Genomic DNA, 15935 nt, shown 5'->3' on the forward strand with positions numbered 1-15935 from the left:
ACGATGTGGAGAAAAAGAAACCCTCGTGTACAGTTGGTGGGAATGTGTGTATTGGTGCACTGTGGAAAACAGTATGGAGGTTGCTCAAAAAAAAAAATTAAAAATAGAAAACATTCAGCACAACAAAGTTGAGGTTTCTTTGCTCCATTTTCATCTGTCATGATCCATGTGGTTTTTGTGAGGATCAGACTTATGGTTTAAATGGATATGATGGGGACTATCACTTCTTTAGGTATTCAAGACTGGAACTGATATCTACTATTCCCCTCAGAATATGGTAATTTAAAAAATGTATTAGCTTTGTTGTAGTGAGCCAATTTCGGACATTTTCACTTATCCTTAACCACTAGGGTAATTCTTACTCCATAGGTCAAGGGATTAATGTGGGGGTTCTGTGAACTTGCAAATATGTCCATTTCTTTTTTTCTTCTTCTTTTTCTTTTTTTTTAATTTTTTTTTGTCCATTTCAATATGCATACAGCTTTCTTTTTTAAAAAAATTTTTTAAATGCTTGTTTATTTTTTAAATATGAAATTTATTGTCAAATTGGTGTCCATACAACACCCACTGCTCATCCCAACAGGTGCCCTTCTCAATGCCCATTACCCACTTTCCCCTCCCTCCCACCCCCCATCAACAGCTTTCAAGGAAATGTCCACCAGGTGGTTCTGTGGATCCAGTGGATGCACTGTGAACTTAAGCTACTCCATTAGGTAGTTTACAGGTAATGATGTTGGTATGGTATCACATTGGATATCTGGGTATCAGCATCAGTTGATACCCCATATTCAATAATTTTTTTCCATACTCAATAATTTTTGAAACTACCTACTGTTACTCCTTCCCCAATTCACGGTGACCCAAGTAAATGACATAGGCCCTGGTATTTCAGGGTCTTTCATCCTAGGGATCTGGCCTCTCACTGAATTAATGGGTTCTACATCTGGAGACCTAGTCAGATCTGGAAACTGGGACAGGGATTGTGACTTTTTCATCGGACAGCTTCCTTACACCTCCTAAACATTCTTCTTCAATTTTTTGCTGTTATATAAATTAAGCAATATCTGTGTTGGCTGCCTTTGCACCATGCCTCTAGGAAGATCATATATTTTTGACCCTCCCCATACTTCTCCATAGTTTGGGCCACTCCTGGCTACCAACCTTGCCTCTCATTGCAATAATTGCACCCACTTTGCTTCTGATGGTTAAATACCATCATTTGGCCTCTATTGCTTTGGGAGTTTAGTTCTGTAACAGCATCTCATTCCCCTTGAGAAGTGGCCCTTGTTCTACAGAGGACACCACTACTGAGTTTCTCAATAATGCTGATGTCCCTCTTACCACTGATTTCCTTATGCCTTTGCTAAATGGGGTTTCCTCTGGTCCTCTACAGAACAAATTTGGCTAATGGGGTTTCTAGCCTTTTGTAGTTTATCTACTCTAACATATCTACTTTTCTGAGCATTTTTAAATGTTTATTCTTGAGAGAGAAAGAAAGAGAGACAGACAGACAGAACATGAGCAGGGGAGGGCAGAGAGAGAAAGAAGGAGACACAGAATTCGAAGCAGGCTCCAGGCTTCAAGACGTCAGCACAGAGCCCAATGTGAAGTTTGAACCCACGAACCACAAGATCACGACCCGACACGAAGTCAGACACTTAACTGACTGAACCACCCAGGTGCCCCTATATTTGGAGTTTTAGTGTTTAAAGACATAGTACAGCCAAGCGAACTTTCTGTGTTGGTAATTTTTACAATGTACGCTCTCTTCGTATGATGATAACATAATATGTTAGTTATTTCCACAATTACTTGTGAATTCTAAAGCCCTTTCTCTCCAAGATGGAACTAATTTGTGCCCATTTTACCAGTGACAGTTGACTTGTGATTCACTAGTTGCAAGAACAATGGCAGCAGGCCTCAGTTTTGTTGTGGCACAAAATAGTTAGCTTTGCCTGTACAAGGAAAGGAAGTCTACAGGAGGCCACTGAATTTCAAATTACCACTGAATTTCAAAATGTTCATTTGCATGATTTCAGGTGTACACGTGGGTGTTCTTTTTCTGATATAATTTTGTCTTGTCATTTCATTACAAAGAAGATAGCATCTCAGATTTGGGGGGGGGGGCGGTCATTTGAACACCCAGTGGCATATGGCAGCCTAGCATATCTTATTCACAATTCAGAAGGTCAATAGCAAGCCTGTGGGTGCCATTTGTTCTGAAAATCAAGGGGATTAGTTGTTAAATTCACCATTATATGTACCTAACCAGTTATGGTATTATCAGGAAACCTGACTTCCGGAAGGAGGCTACTTCACAGATTTTACAGCCAAGTACTGTATGGGGTGGGAAGATTACCAAATTCTGGGGTGTCAGCTCTAAAGTTTAACTCCTAAATCACCAGGCTGGGAATAGCTTATCAAGTTTTTCTCTCCATCCCTATGTTGATGTAACAGTAGAAATTATTCTCAAATGGCCCAAATCCAGTCACTGCAGAGAGTTGGGGAGCTACTAAAACTGGCATTTACTACTATTTCACATTACCATTTTCTTTCCTCAAAAATTAGCAGGATTTTGGCTTAATGTTTGGAACCAAACTATACCTGGCATATTGATGATGCTTACCACTTCCCCCTTTTGTATATTTATAAAAGGACAACATATCCTAAGTACCTTCTTTAAAAGATCCTCTGGTATCTTGCAGGTGCAGCCTTTACAGAGGAAAATTTTTAAAAATTAGTAAAAAGCATCTGACAGATGTCACAGTGCTGATTTCACACTCTGCCGATACTAGGAGAGGCTGTTGTAGTGGAGTGAATATCAGATGGAAATGAGGAAGTTAGGAGTTGCAATAATTATCAAAGACTTAAGGTTAGAGGGACAAGTAACTTTGCCCAGTGGCAATCCAATTCCAAATATGTGGGGCCACCTACAAATAAAAGGATATTATGTGTCACATTTGCAAGATAAAGAATAGTTCTTCACCTGGAGGAGGCATGGAGTTGTATGGTGTGTGGAGCGGACTCCATGGGCTTCTCTAAGCAGTTCTCTAGACCAGAAGGGAGGGGGAAGGTTGGTTTCTGAGTCTAACCCTGGCTCAGTCATTTAAGGGTCCCACTCTTGATTTCCTCTCAGGTCATGATCTCATGGTTGGTGAGGTTGAGCCCAACACCAGGCTCTGCACTGACAGCGTGGAGCCTGCTTGGGATTCTCTTCTCCTTCTCTCTGCCCCTCCCCTGCTCACACTCACTCGCCCTCTATAAATAAATAAATAAACTTATTTAAAACAAAAACAAAGGTGTGTTCTAGCTTTTTAGTTTGCTAGTACCCTAAGCACATGTCTGTAATACATATCCTTTGCCATATTACCTTAAAATGGCCTGCATGTCCGCTTAAAGTACTCTAGAAACTCCAGTGCTACTTGAGATGGTCTGTGCCTCCGTTTTCTTACTATAAAATGGGGAGTAACCACGTACCTCCCTTGTAGGTGGAAGTGAGGATCAAGGGAGCTGTATGTATGCACGCAGGTGAACAGTGACAGCCTCAAACAACTGCTCCACCCTTCCCTCTTCCCCTCAAATGCCCTTTTCTTCCAGATGCCCAGGGTCAAGGTCAGGACCTGCTGGGAAGTTGCCCTGAGATACTCTCTTCCTTGTGTTCTCAGTGAATTGTATGGCTATTACGGAGTTTTGTTTTTAATTGGAGAGACCATCTTGTATTGTGCGGTTTCTTTCAGTCTTTGGCATTTGTTGGGTAAGTGGTGCTAAGGGTGGGGATTCGCGGGGGAGGAGCGGATCCGAGTGATGGGACAGGAACAGGCTGACAGCTTGATGCCCACACTGAAAAGTTTTCTGTTTTCTGTCTTCCTCCTCCGCATGCCTGCTGTGCAGCTCGGGGAAGAATAAAAGGATAAAGAGAGAGGGACAGTGGCCTCTGGGTTGGGATTGAATGCACAGGAACGTGGGAGGTAATGTGAGAATGAGAAAGGAGCGATTTGGCTGTTAAAAGTCTGCAAAACGAAATTTTAGAAGCATCACAGCCATTGATTTCCAATATAGCCTGAGGGACCAATTAATCTTGACGAGATTTCCCAGTCAGTTTGGGGTTAATGGATCTTCGTGGAAACCAGACAAACTGGAATCAGTTAAAATTAAATACCAGGCCTCAGGCACATCTGTCTTGCAGTCCTCTACTCTTCAGTGGTGTTTTCTTATCTATTTGTATTATGTCATTGATTATTTTGGACTTATTATATGTCACGGCTGATATTACAGGATCATGACTTCTTCATCTTTTTATTCCCAGCGTATAACGTGGTATCTTGCAAATAATAGGGATACAATATGTTTGAAGAGAGAAAAATAAGAGGAAGCTTATGGAAAAGGAAGAGAAAGGAATGAAAAAGACAGGAAGGCAGGAAGTTGAAAAGGAAGGTAGGGAAGGAGAGAAAGAGGGAGGAAGGGAAATGCAGGGTAGTGCTTATTTTTATAGCTGTTGTAAATGACTGCAGACAAATTATTTTCTTAAAGAGCTCTAGGAAAGAGTATCACATAATCTTTCTCAATAATATATTCCATAGAGCAATGAGCTATTTGAGCAGAGATGTTATGAAGACCATAGATCTTTATATAATTTAATCTTTACTCTGCAAGAGCAAGTTTTTGGGGACATAAGAAATGTATTAAAGAGAAGTTAATCTGATTAAATTTAGACAGTACATATATCAAAAAAAAAAAAAGCCATGTTCAATGGGGGGCGGGGGGGGGGGAAGGTAATGTGATCCAGCAAACATTTTGCATAATGCAGTTGAAATGCTATTGTATTATTCATCAAGCGTCCTTCCAAAGTACAAATATGAACTTTTTACCTATTTGTAATTCCTTGGTACATTGTATAAACTAAACCATTTCACTTTTGTTAAACCAGAGCACCTTTCAAAATTTTCTCAGCCTCTTGAGGTTGATGAATTATTTATTGTTAACCAATGCCGTTGCCAAAAGGAGACATTCTAATGAGATTTTGGAAGCTAAATATGAAAAGCCTCATGATTTTGAAAGAAAATAGTGCCCTTGTGGAGAAGTGGTTTACTCATATTCAATGATTAGCTCATTTCCACCAGCACTCGTTGAAAAATATCTTTAAAAAAAAGTTTGATATTGTAAATATCGGCTAGAGGTAAAATGGTGATTAGAAAGAAAATACAGTTCCCTCATAAATATGTTAATTCAAAATAAGATGTCAAGATTTTAATTATAAAGAAAGTATGCTGCTCAATTCAAGTTCCCTTGGATACTAGAACAGAACTAATATATTCTAGACTTTTCTGGTGTTTACTTCTAAATTGAATGAACAAACATGAACGGACTCAAAAATATCTTAGCAAACTTTTAAGTACAGTGTTTGTATCTTTAAGGGTTGTGAACACAAATACCCACTTACAACTCTTCTTCCTTTCCTATTTCAAAGGAGAAACTGGAGGCTTTTCCATGACATGTGACTCCTAGTTATATATATTTTACATATGGGTACTTCAAGCACCCAGCAGTCCCAGGCACACAAGAAGCATTCAGAATTGTTTGTTGAGCTGAAATTAGTAGTTACACTCAAGAAGTACTATTTAAATGAATAAATGGATGATGACCCATGAGTAGCACCCCTTTCGTTGCCTGTCACAGTTATTCAACGTGCATTAGCAAGGAATATAAAACATTCAGCCTCGTTCTTGGAGTCTGTTCATATAAATACACAGTTTCTCTCTTTAAATTCAGTAAGTACCCCAATTTCAGGGATCATAAATATATACTGTATAAAGCAAACAGCATTTAGTGAATGGAAACAGAACACACGCTTGGCCTTCACATCAACCATGTGTCTACTTTTCCTAAGTAGAGACTCTTAGACATGACTTTTTACATTCATGGGAAGAAAAGAAATGATAAATTATCATTTTAATAATGGAGAAAAGTCTTTCATTTTCCAGGCACTTAAAGCTTGTTTAATTGATTTCCCTCACACTTTTCAATATGAAATTGGCAGGCGTTAAACATGGGATGTTTCTGTTTAAAGGGATTGTTTTTTAGGAGTAATAACCAACTGTGTATAAACTGTAAGAATGGAAATCATATCTTCCCCACACTGGTGTATTTGTGTGATGCTATCCTTGAATCCTTCCTTGGAAAGACTTCATACCGGTGGGAATGTATCAGTTTTGAGATACTTGGAAATACTAGTAATTGCCTTAGATGGGGTTCAAATTAAGCCTACCTTAGCAAAAGGTGTTACATTACATATTCAGATTATCAGTAGCAATATTAGTGACTACTGAACGCATCCCACAGAATACTAAGCAGGCTAGGACAGGTTCCTTGAACCAAATTGACCGGAAAATGCTTTTTGAAAATGGGCTTAGTTTATACTTTGAGAAGCATGTGTAGAAACATTCTCCTTTCTATTGGCCCGTAAATGCTTCCAGCAAATGACAAAAGAGAGTTTTAAAGAAAAACAATTTAATAATGGGGATGGTGTGTCTATTCACCCATGCTGAAAGAAAAGAGTGAAAGAAAAGGAGAATGTTAGAGTTGGGAAGGGCAGTGGAGATAATTTACATGTAGTTCAGCCCCTCCATTTTATAAGTTACCAAAATGAATTCTAGGAAGACGAATGGCTTGCCAAACTTAGTCTGTGGTGAACAGAGCTGGGACTTCAGTTCTGAACTTCATGTTACTTCTCTGTAACAGGACACCTTAAATTAACAAAACCCCAAGCATCTGGAATTTTCAAAGTATTATGTGAAACTGAGGGTGAGATATTTAGTCCTGCTCAGCAAGCGGACCATTCGTCAATGTTCTCATGCCAGTGGTGTTGGTGTTGAGAGAGAAAAGAAGAATGGTGCTATTAAACATGAGTAAACAGATGGTAGAATCAAAGTGACTCTAACACAGACTTCAGGACTGATAGTAGGGTAGATAAGTGGAAAGTATGGCATCCAGTGAAGAAGAGTTAAACATAAAATGACACCATATGTTGTTTAATGCCCAGATAGTAATAAAGAGTTGCATGGAAATAAATGACACCTAATCAGGATATTAGTTCATTTAAGGGTGAGAGAGAGTGGCTCAATCTGGGAGTGGTAAGTGGAATATTTGATGATAATAATATTTCATTTTAAGCTGGAGATGTCATTCTTTAAACCTGCATGCATCTTAAATATTGTGTAATGACTTTATGAAGATTGTGCCAGAGCAGTCTTTAATTTAAGATGTGATTACAAAGGTTGGGCATACCTGTGCTCATAAACACTCCTTTTCCCAGCCCACCATGCAAATCCTGGTTTAACAAAGATATAATATTAATATGTTATTTAAGTTGTCAAAATTTAACATTTCACGTTATCGGCCTAATGTTCAGACTCTATTGAGAGGCCTCTCCTCTGTCTCCCACTGCAGTTGTCACTACCTATTTCCACCAGATTTGTCCCCACCTGCCAGTTTGTGCTTGGGCCCTGGCACTCTTGGGCTCACACCCTCACCATCTCCTACAAACTCAGATCAGTATATTATCAATACTTTACTTGCTGGCCTGTCTTCCTTTCTTAATGGTGGGGAGAATCCATTTCTGTGGGTTCAAACTTCTAGTATAAACACTAGAAATGCTACAAACTTCAGATTCCCTTAGCAAGCAATTCCTGCAATGGTCTTCTTGATAGTTTCAGTACATGCACAGTTCAGTAAATTGAGTATTTACAGTTCTGAATGCAAACAATATGAAGATTCACAAATGACTATTCAAGCACAGTAAGTCATGAATTAATCTAATAGGCATGCGTTTGCATTTTCATTGAAATCTCCTCAACTCTCTGATTCATAATGCCCTATTGAATGAATGCTCGGAAAGTGTCAACTATGTACCAGGGACATCATTAAGCCCTTTACCTAGTTTTTTCATGCCAAGAATAGAGGCTGCTCCCTGTGTTTGCCATCCAGCTCCTGTTTTAATTAAGCCATGTGAGGAAAAAACCAAAATAGAACAAAATTCTTCTTAGGTGCAACCAAATGTCTATCCAGGTTTAAAGATGTTATAATGCAGATTCCTGTCTCAGAAATCTCATGGGCGTGATCATAACGCGTGAGACCATGTGAACATGGTGATGCATGGCTCTCCATACACAGCCTCATGGTGGTCTAAGTTCTCAGGAAATATTAAGGGCACATAGGCAGGAGTGAAACTGGAGGCCAAGTTTGTCCTGAAGAAAAAAACCTAGTTACCAGCATAGCAGTGTCATAAAAGAGACACTAGACCTGATGTCTTAGTTTCTGTATTTCTTCTATCAAATCTAGAATGGTAGCATGTGTCATGAGGCAAGGAAATACCATAAGATAAGAGAACTAGTTTAAATTTTTTTTTAATTTTTAAAATGTTTATTTATTTTGGAAGGAGAGAGAGACAGAGTGTGAGTGGGGGAGGGTCAGAGAGAGAGGGAGACACAGAATCTGAAACAGGCTCCAGGCTCTGAGCTGTCAGCACAGAGCCCAACGTGGGGCTTGAACTCAAACCGCGAGATCATGACCTGAGCCAAAGTCGGGTGCTCAACTGACTGAGCCACCCAGGTACCCCGAATGAGTTTAAAATCTTAACTGTGGCACCACAAAGTGGCAGGGTCAGACGTTAGAAACCCCCAGGAGTACATGTTCTGCATTGAGATTATCCACTTAAAAAGGAGGCAAAAGGGATCAGCTTTCCTGATTGGCTCCTACCGCTGGCCCTGATGTTAACGGTAAAACCGTAGATGCCCTCATTTCCCCTCTGCTGGTCTCTGAATGCCATTTGTATGGAGACCATTTTCAGCGGAAGCATTCCTCTTTTACGATCCCATATTATTTTGGCTCAGCAGCCTGTGGCATCATAAAAGTCATTACTCAAAACAACGGGTAGCTAAACCACAGAGGCATGGGCTTTTTCACATTGCCAGCTGGGAGAGGAAGTCGAGAATGTGGCCTGACGTGGACTTCTAGTGGGATTACGCTGGACGGAAGAGAACATCTCAGTTACCATCTAACTAGCTTTTTGGCTTGAAAGTTGGGAACATCATTCAGGGGACAGTAGCCTCTGAGAATGAAAGCAGTATTGCCCTCTGGTTTCTTTAATGTCACCTTTGGCTAATTTTCAGGCAGCAATTATTAATAAAGGAAAGAGAATGAACAACCGAGGCAAGATCCCTGAGAAGCTTCTCAAGGTGTATGTTAGTTGTCAAGTTGTACGTGTAAGGCCTATGAAGGAGTTTCATGATGATGTTAGGAGAGATGGCTTAGAGCATGGAAGATGTGGATTTTTATTCTCAAAAACTGACAATTTTTTTCTTTCAAAATTTGCCTGTTTGTAAAGGATCGATTCCCCCCTCCCCAAGTTTCTATCTTTCCCCTATTGATTTAAAGAGTTATGTGTATATAAGTATGAGCACGTGTTTCTTACTCTGTAGTTGTGGCTCAACACCAAAACACATGCACTAATTTAATTTAGTCACAAGAATAATATATTTCAGTTCTCACCAAAATCTCATGAAGATGTTGATATTATCACCACTATTTTATAAATGAAATTGACTCAGGGAAGTTAAAGAGGTTGTGTAAAAATCCAGAGCAATTTTGTTAAGCGCTGGGTTGTAACTAACGGAATCTAATTTTTATTTAGTTGAAATTTGTAGCCTTTAAAGTACCTAGATATTTATATTGAGGCAAATATGTATTCCTCTGTATGTTTAGGGTTTTTTTTCTTTTTCTTCCTCTAATGGAAATAGAGCTAAGTAGTGGATGACATGTCTAAAGAATGAATAATTTGAGAGCTCTGTTTTCTTCTTAGTTTCCATCTGTACATGAACAATTTTGTGTCTAAATTTTTTTCAATTACCATTATAACATAAGCATTTTCCATGTTATTGTAAAATCTTTGTAAACATCATTTTGTATGATATTCCCTCAAAGAGTTATAATACCAGTTATCTACCCTTTCTCCTATTCTGTAAATGTAAAGTTTTGAATTTTTCTCTAGCACAAATAATGGTGCACTAAATATCTTAGCGGCTAATATTTCTTGTGTATTTATAATTACTTCATTAGAACAAATCATAGAAGTAGAATAAATGAGTCAAAGGGTATGAGTATTTAAAAATTATTGGGCTGCCTAGGGTGGTTCAGTCAGTTGAGTGTCCGATTCTTGATTTCAGCTCAGGTCATGATCCCAGGGTCGTGTGGTCGAGCCCCATGTCAAACCCCATGTTGGGCTCCATGCTGAGCACAGAGCCTGCTTAAGATTCTCTCTCTCTCCCTCTACCTCTCTCCCCTGCTCATGCTCTCTCTCTCTCTAAAATAAATAAATAATAAAATAATAAAACACATAAAAGTAAAAACTATGCAAATACTAAACAATTTTTCTATGTGCTATAAAAATAACATGTAGGTGTGAGTTAGCTGTGTTACATTATCTGCATAAGTATATATGCATATATATATATATGTATATATATATTCACACACACACACTACATCTATGTATATATGGATGTATATATACAAAAGATAAGATATATGGGTGTATATAACACAATATATATGTCTGTATTGTATTATCTATACAGTTATTTGTACAATTTTACAAATTTGTACAAAATTGCAAGTAATGTTGTCAGTATATTCAAGTTTAAGTAATAGAGTCAAATGTTGATTGATAAATGAAATCCATGGAATGTTTCGCTGATATTTCAAAATTTAGAAAAAGGTACTTAAAAAAAAACTAAAATTATGCTTAATAGAGACATTGCTTCAGATAGGCATCTATAGCATTGAGGACCTATTTTTGATATAATAAATGTCCATACCATATTAGTAAATAAATATGTTAATCAACCACAGAAAATTAAATAAGATTTTAGAAATATTGGAACGCAGACCACATAGTGTTGGGCTACAGAACAGACAATAATTTGAGATGAAGCAAAAATGTTAAAATGTTGATGGGAGCTGAACCAATGTGAATCATTCCCTAGCATTTGTGGGCACCCCTCATTCATTATTTTCTAAACATGCACAAAGCAGGGAAATTCCCAGGTATATGATCCTGAAACTGAGCAAACCTAATCACCATATATGAGCTTTAAACTACTAAATTAATGTATTCCAATAATAAAACTAGTTCTTGAAGAACTGTCTTCAGAGATGACATATGTCACAGATATTAGTAAATTTAGAAACCAAGAAAATGTCTCAATAAAGTGCCAAATAAGTGACCAAGAATATGAAAATAAGATGGATAATCTAGTTGTACATTTGTTATTTCAACTTGCATGAACTTCAATGAAATTAAATAAAATACTGGTTTCCAGCATTTTCATTCTTCATTTACAACTTCTAGATTTTTCTCAAATTTAGTTCAAAAAGTTATTATAGAAAATCAGACCTGGAAATTATGCTCAGCCCAGGCAACTTAAGAGTGAGTTAAATAACACCCACCAAATTGTCATTCATTGTCAACAAAAAAATGATGAGATGAATTATTACCAGTATTTGTCTTTATATATTATATATGATTACAGTTATTTAATAAAGAAACTGTTCTTCTTGTCCAGGGAACAGTGCTGTTTTGAATTCTTCCTTGTCCTTTCTGAGACCCCTGAGACTAAACATACCATGTCAGCCTCCCTGCTCTGTACTCCACCATGTTGACAGGTATCCAAGGACTTTGCTTTCTTTTTCAGGGCACTCCCAGGAAGGAAAGGCAGAGTGTGCCTCAGCCCTTAGATTACCAAACCTTTATGTGTTCAGTTATCTCTCCCTACAACAGACACACACACACACACACACACACATACACACACACATACACACACACATACACACACAGGCATCCTGCTTCAATGGGGCAGGGTGGAATCCCTCTTTTTCCAAACCCAACCAATATCTAACTCTCCCACTCTGTTTCAGCTCTCCCCCTTTCACCCTTGGTCACTGGAACCCTAAGAGATTTCTCTTTCCCTTTCAATACTTTCCAGCTTTGCCTTTTTGTTAGGGACAATGAAAAACTACTTAATGTAACTCTTGAGTTATAAACAAGACTTTCTCTAGGAAATTTCGAGACTCAAGTCCACTATGGAGTGTGGAGAACAGGCATAAATTAGATCCTCACCATCCACATTTTTTCACAATAGACTCAACTTAAATATACTTTAAAGACACACTGAAGTGGGAATACATTTTTCTTGATGATGAATGGGTATCATAAACCGTGGAATTAGTTTCATCAGGCAAGCTCTTTACTGACCACTCTATTTCTACCTCACTTCAAAACCTAACATACCATGTTACACTGCAGTGAAATTGATATCAGGCTAACTTTCTCCTCTACTAGTCTGTAAATGTCTCAAAAGCAAGAACTGAGCAAACCTAATCACCATATATGAGCTTTAAACTACTTAATTCATCTTTTAAACTACTTATTCATCTTTCTAGGGCGCCTGCCCTTTAAGAACACTCAGTAAATAATTGTTGAGGGAACGAATGAATGGTAGTCTTTTTGATTTCAGTGATGGCACTACCTCAGTTTTACCTTACTGGCAGCTTTTGTGAATCACTGTAACATAACCAGAAAAACGCCAAGAGGATGGACCAATGATTAGGAGACAAGAGGAAGAGGATTTAGCAATTTTAGTAACAGGATCATATTTTAACTTGTCTTATCATGAGCAGGTCCAATTCAGGGGTGTTCCAATTGTGGAATGAATTGGTTAGATGTGTGATATTATATAGAAGAATAAATCATCTTTATAGCAATGTCAACAAAGAGCTTTATTTCCCTATCGATTTTTTCATCTATAATATATTAATATTAACTTGATGTCATAAAATATATTAAGCTATTTTGTCTTTTACAGTTTAAATAATGGCTTCCATACCATTATCATATCTAATCTTAAGAAATATGTTGAAATTTAGGACTTGATAGAGAGATTAAGGTCTTGATCACAGTGACACAGCCAGAAAGAGATAGACTTGAATCAAAGTCATCTTCCTCCAAATACTCTTTCCATCATGTTATAGCTTCAAGACCTTATCATGAAGAATTCAAAGGTGAATCGGGCAAAGACACCCCAAGAAGTATACAATACACAGGCGAGATCACTGACCACATTTCAAGGAGGAACTTGGAAGTACTTTCAGAGAAATATAAATAACTTGCAACGAGAGGATAAAAGAGGAATAGCTGATTTCCACCTGGGGGAGGAAGAAAGTCTTCACGGATTGGTGAATGAAAAGGACTTTTAGGATGTCAAAAATTTGGAAATCTGGGTTGTAGAGGAAGATTATTTTGAGTTGAAGAAAGGACAGCGGCAAGCACAGGGCTTGGGTAGTGGCTCAGGGAACAGCAAGTGGCTTAGTTTGGCAGGATCTTGAATGGGTGTAGCGCATAATATGGTCGGAAAGGTCAGTTGGGGCCAGATTGTGAAGGAACTTGAATTCCAGACTAAGGCGTTCAAATTTGTTATGGAGACAGTGATCACTGAGGATGGAAGTTTTCTGAGTGGACCATGAAATTATTGAACGGGGCAAATTAGATGCCTGGGCCGTATCCACTGCGCTCGTATCCCCCATTTTTATCAAATCAAATATGTGTGCACCTGTTTCTCTGGCTGATGTCAGGAAATCCTTTGATATTTCCCCAGGGTAATATTTTCCTTGTATACCTCAAAAAGGGAAACTGAAAATCCTCTGAGCATTTCCAAGAAATGGGCTGTCCCAGGGCAATGAGCCCTGACTTCTGCCCGACAAAACAGGTCTGCTTTGGACAGGGTGTGCAGTGCACACATTCAATTGATAGCAATGGGAAAAGCAGATATTCCATCTGCCAATGATAAAACACATAAAATCACACAGGAATGTACAGTATGCTGGGTTGAACTACATAGGCGTTTGCCTCAACCAGAGAGAAAAGACCTGCCTATTTATGTCCCCTGGTAAGGACATTAGTAAGGAAAAGCTTTGATGTTTCAGCAATCATATAATTGACTCTACTGTTGGATCCAGAAGTCCAGGGTTGGTTTCAGGAATGAACACTGAACATTTTTAATGGCACGATGAGCAAAGGAGGCGTGTGGTGAAGATGTTAAGCAGATAGACTATTATCTGAAATATTCTGATTATGCAGATTTTAAACTTTCCCTCTCAACAGGTACATTGTCAGCTTTGCTGAACTTAGGTTTTAGGTTCTATATCCCTGGGAATCTAAAAAACAACCTACATTCTCCAGTGTGGTGGCCAGCTATTTTGTACAAGTATCGAGAAGACAGGGTAGATGGAAAGGACTCAGATGGCTGCAGGAGGACACATCTGTCCGACGATTTTGTGATCAGAAATGGAGCCAACTTCTCATCCTTTTACTTCACCCCATATAGCCGATGGATTTGCCCAGTCCTATCAATTCATCTTTGATAAAGCTACAACCATCTGCTTGTTTCTGTCACCAGCTTTCTCCAGAACTTCTCTGCCTCTTCCTGGATTAGTGTAAGAGTTTCCTAACTGATTTTCCTGCTTTCCGCCTCCTCTTTCCCCATCCGATCTGCAGACTACCTCCTTTTTCCCTATACAACCTGCAATCGTTCCAAACTAACATTCTTAAAATACTACTCTCTCTCCATTACTAATCTGTTCATACCACCACATGGTTCCTCATCACCTGCTCTACAGCCTGGCAGTCAAGTGCTCTTGGTTAAGTACACCTAGTGGCTGATCCGCCTCCATTCAAGTTTTTATTAGTGCACACTCTTCACTGTGCCACACTAGTCACACTATTTTTGAGATTTGTGTTCCTCTTCATCCTGTCCTTTGGTTAGCATACTCTTTTCCCTAATCTTCCCTTTTATTAGCCTAAATCTCAACTTTTCCATGGTTATTCCAGTCCACATTGGTTTCTAAGTTTTCAGAGTGACTTTCCAAATTTATGTCTGAACTCCTATCTCTGGCACTAAGTTATGGACTGCCTTGTTTGGTGATTGAACCACTTTACATCCAAATATTGTCCCCTAAAACAATTTTATGTGCTGTTAAAGCAAGGATCATTTGTGGTTCTTCTTTTGTAACCTCTTGTGTTCAGCAGTTTTATAGAATGATCTAAAAATAAATGCTTTTTAAAAACGAATCGAGTTGCATCGTGTTATTTTCACACAAATAAATGGCAACAAAGTTTATCTAACTTATTTTATCCCAAACCCAGAGACATGATTAAAAAGTAAGATAAACAGTGAGAGCTAACAATTAAGTTATTGCTTATTTTGTTCCAGGCATGCTTTCATAAATATTTGATTCATGATTTTATTTAATACCTTCAGTGATCTTGTGAGGTAGGCGCTAATATTATTCTTACTGTACAGAGAAGGGAAATGAGATTTACAAGGCTAAAAAACTTGTCCCCGGTCACAGAGCTGGTAAACGGTGTCTAAGCATATTTGTTCAACTTCAGAAACCATATTCTTAATTACTTTTTGCTATGGTCTGAATGTTTGTGTCCCCTTGAAAAGTCATAGGCTGAAATCCTTACAAGGTCATGAGTATTGGGAGGTGAGGCCTTTGGGAAGTAATAACACTTAACGGGAAATAATTTTCTGTTGTTTATCAGCCACTCAGTGTCTGATGTTTTGTTATAGCATCCTGAACAGACTAATAAACTCATATAGTCCAGATTTCTTGGAGGAATATCAATGCTCTGTCTGTCGTTTATTGATACAAACACACATTTTATGATAAAATATGATTATTTACTGTTGATAAAATCTTGCCTAGCTAACACGTAAGGCAACTGGTACTAGAATACAAAACAGCTCTGCTCATGTAAAGAAAAATTGAGGGAAAATGATTTTATAGAAAACACATACTGTGATTGGGGTAGATAAAAG

At 38.3% G+C, this 15935-nt stretch overlaps 1 long non-coding RNA gene across 2 annotated transcripts in view; it reads left to right on the forward strand.

The window, feature by feature from the left end:
• The window catches only part of LOC128314531 (uncharacterized), a 101678-nt gene extending 86547 nt beyond the window's left edge, over positions 1-15131 (forward strand). For both annotated transcript variants that reach the window (XR_008296276.1, XR_008296277.1), the window contains one exon: positions 14216-15131. This is a non-coding gene — a long non-coding RNA (uncharacterized LOC128314531). The remainder of the gene's footprint in view (positions 1-14215) is intronic.
• Positions 15132-15935: the final 804 nt, after the last annotated feature.

The sequence above is a fragment of the Acinonyx jubatus genome, chromosome B1 (genome assembly GCF_027475565.1).
Source record: "Acinonyx jubatus isolate Ajub_Pintada_27869175 chromosome B1, VMU_Ajub_asm_v1.0, whole genome shotgun sequence".
NCBI classification, from domain to species: Eukaryota; Metazoa; Chordata; class Mammalia; order Carnivora; family Felidae; genus Acinonyx; species Acinonyx jubatus.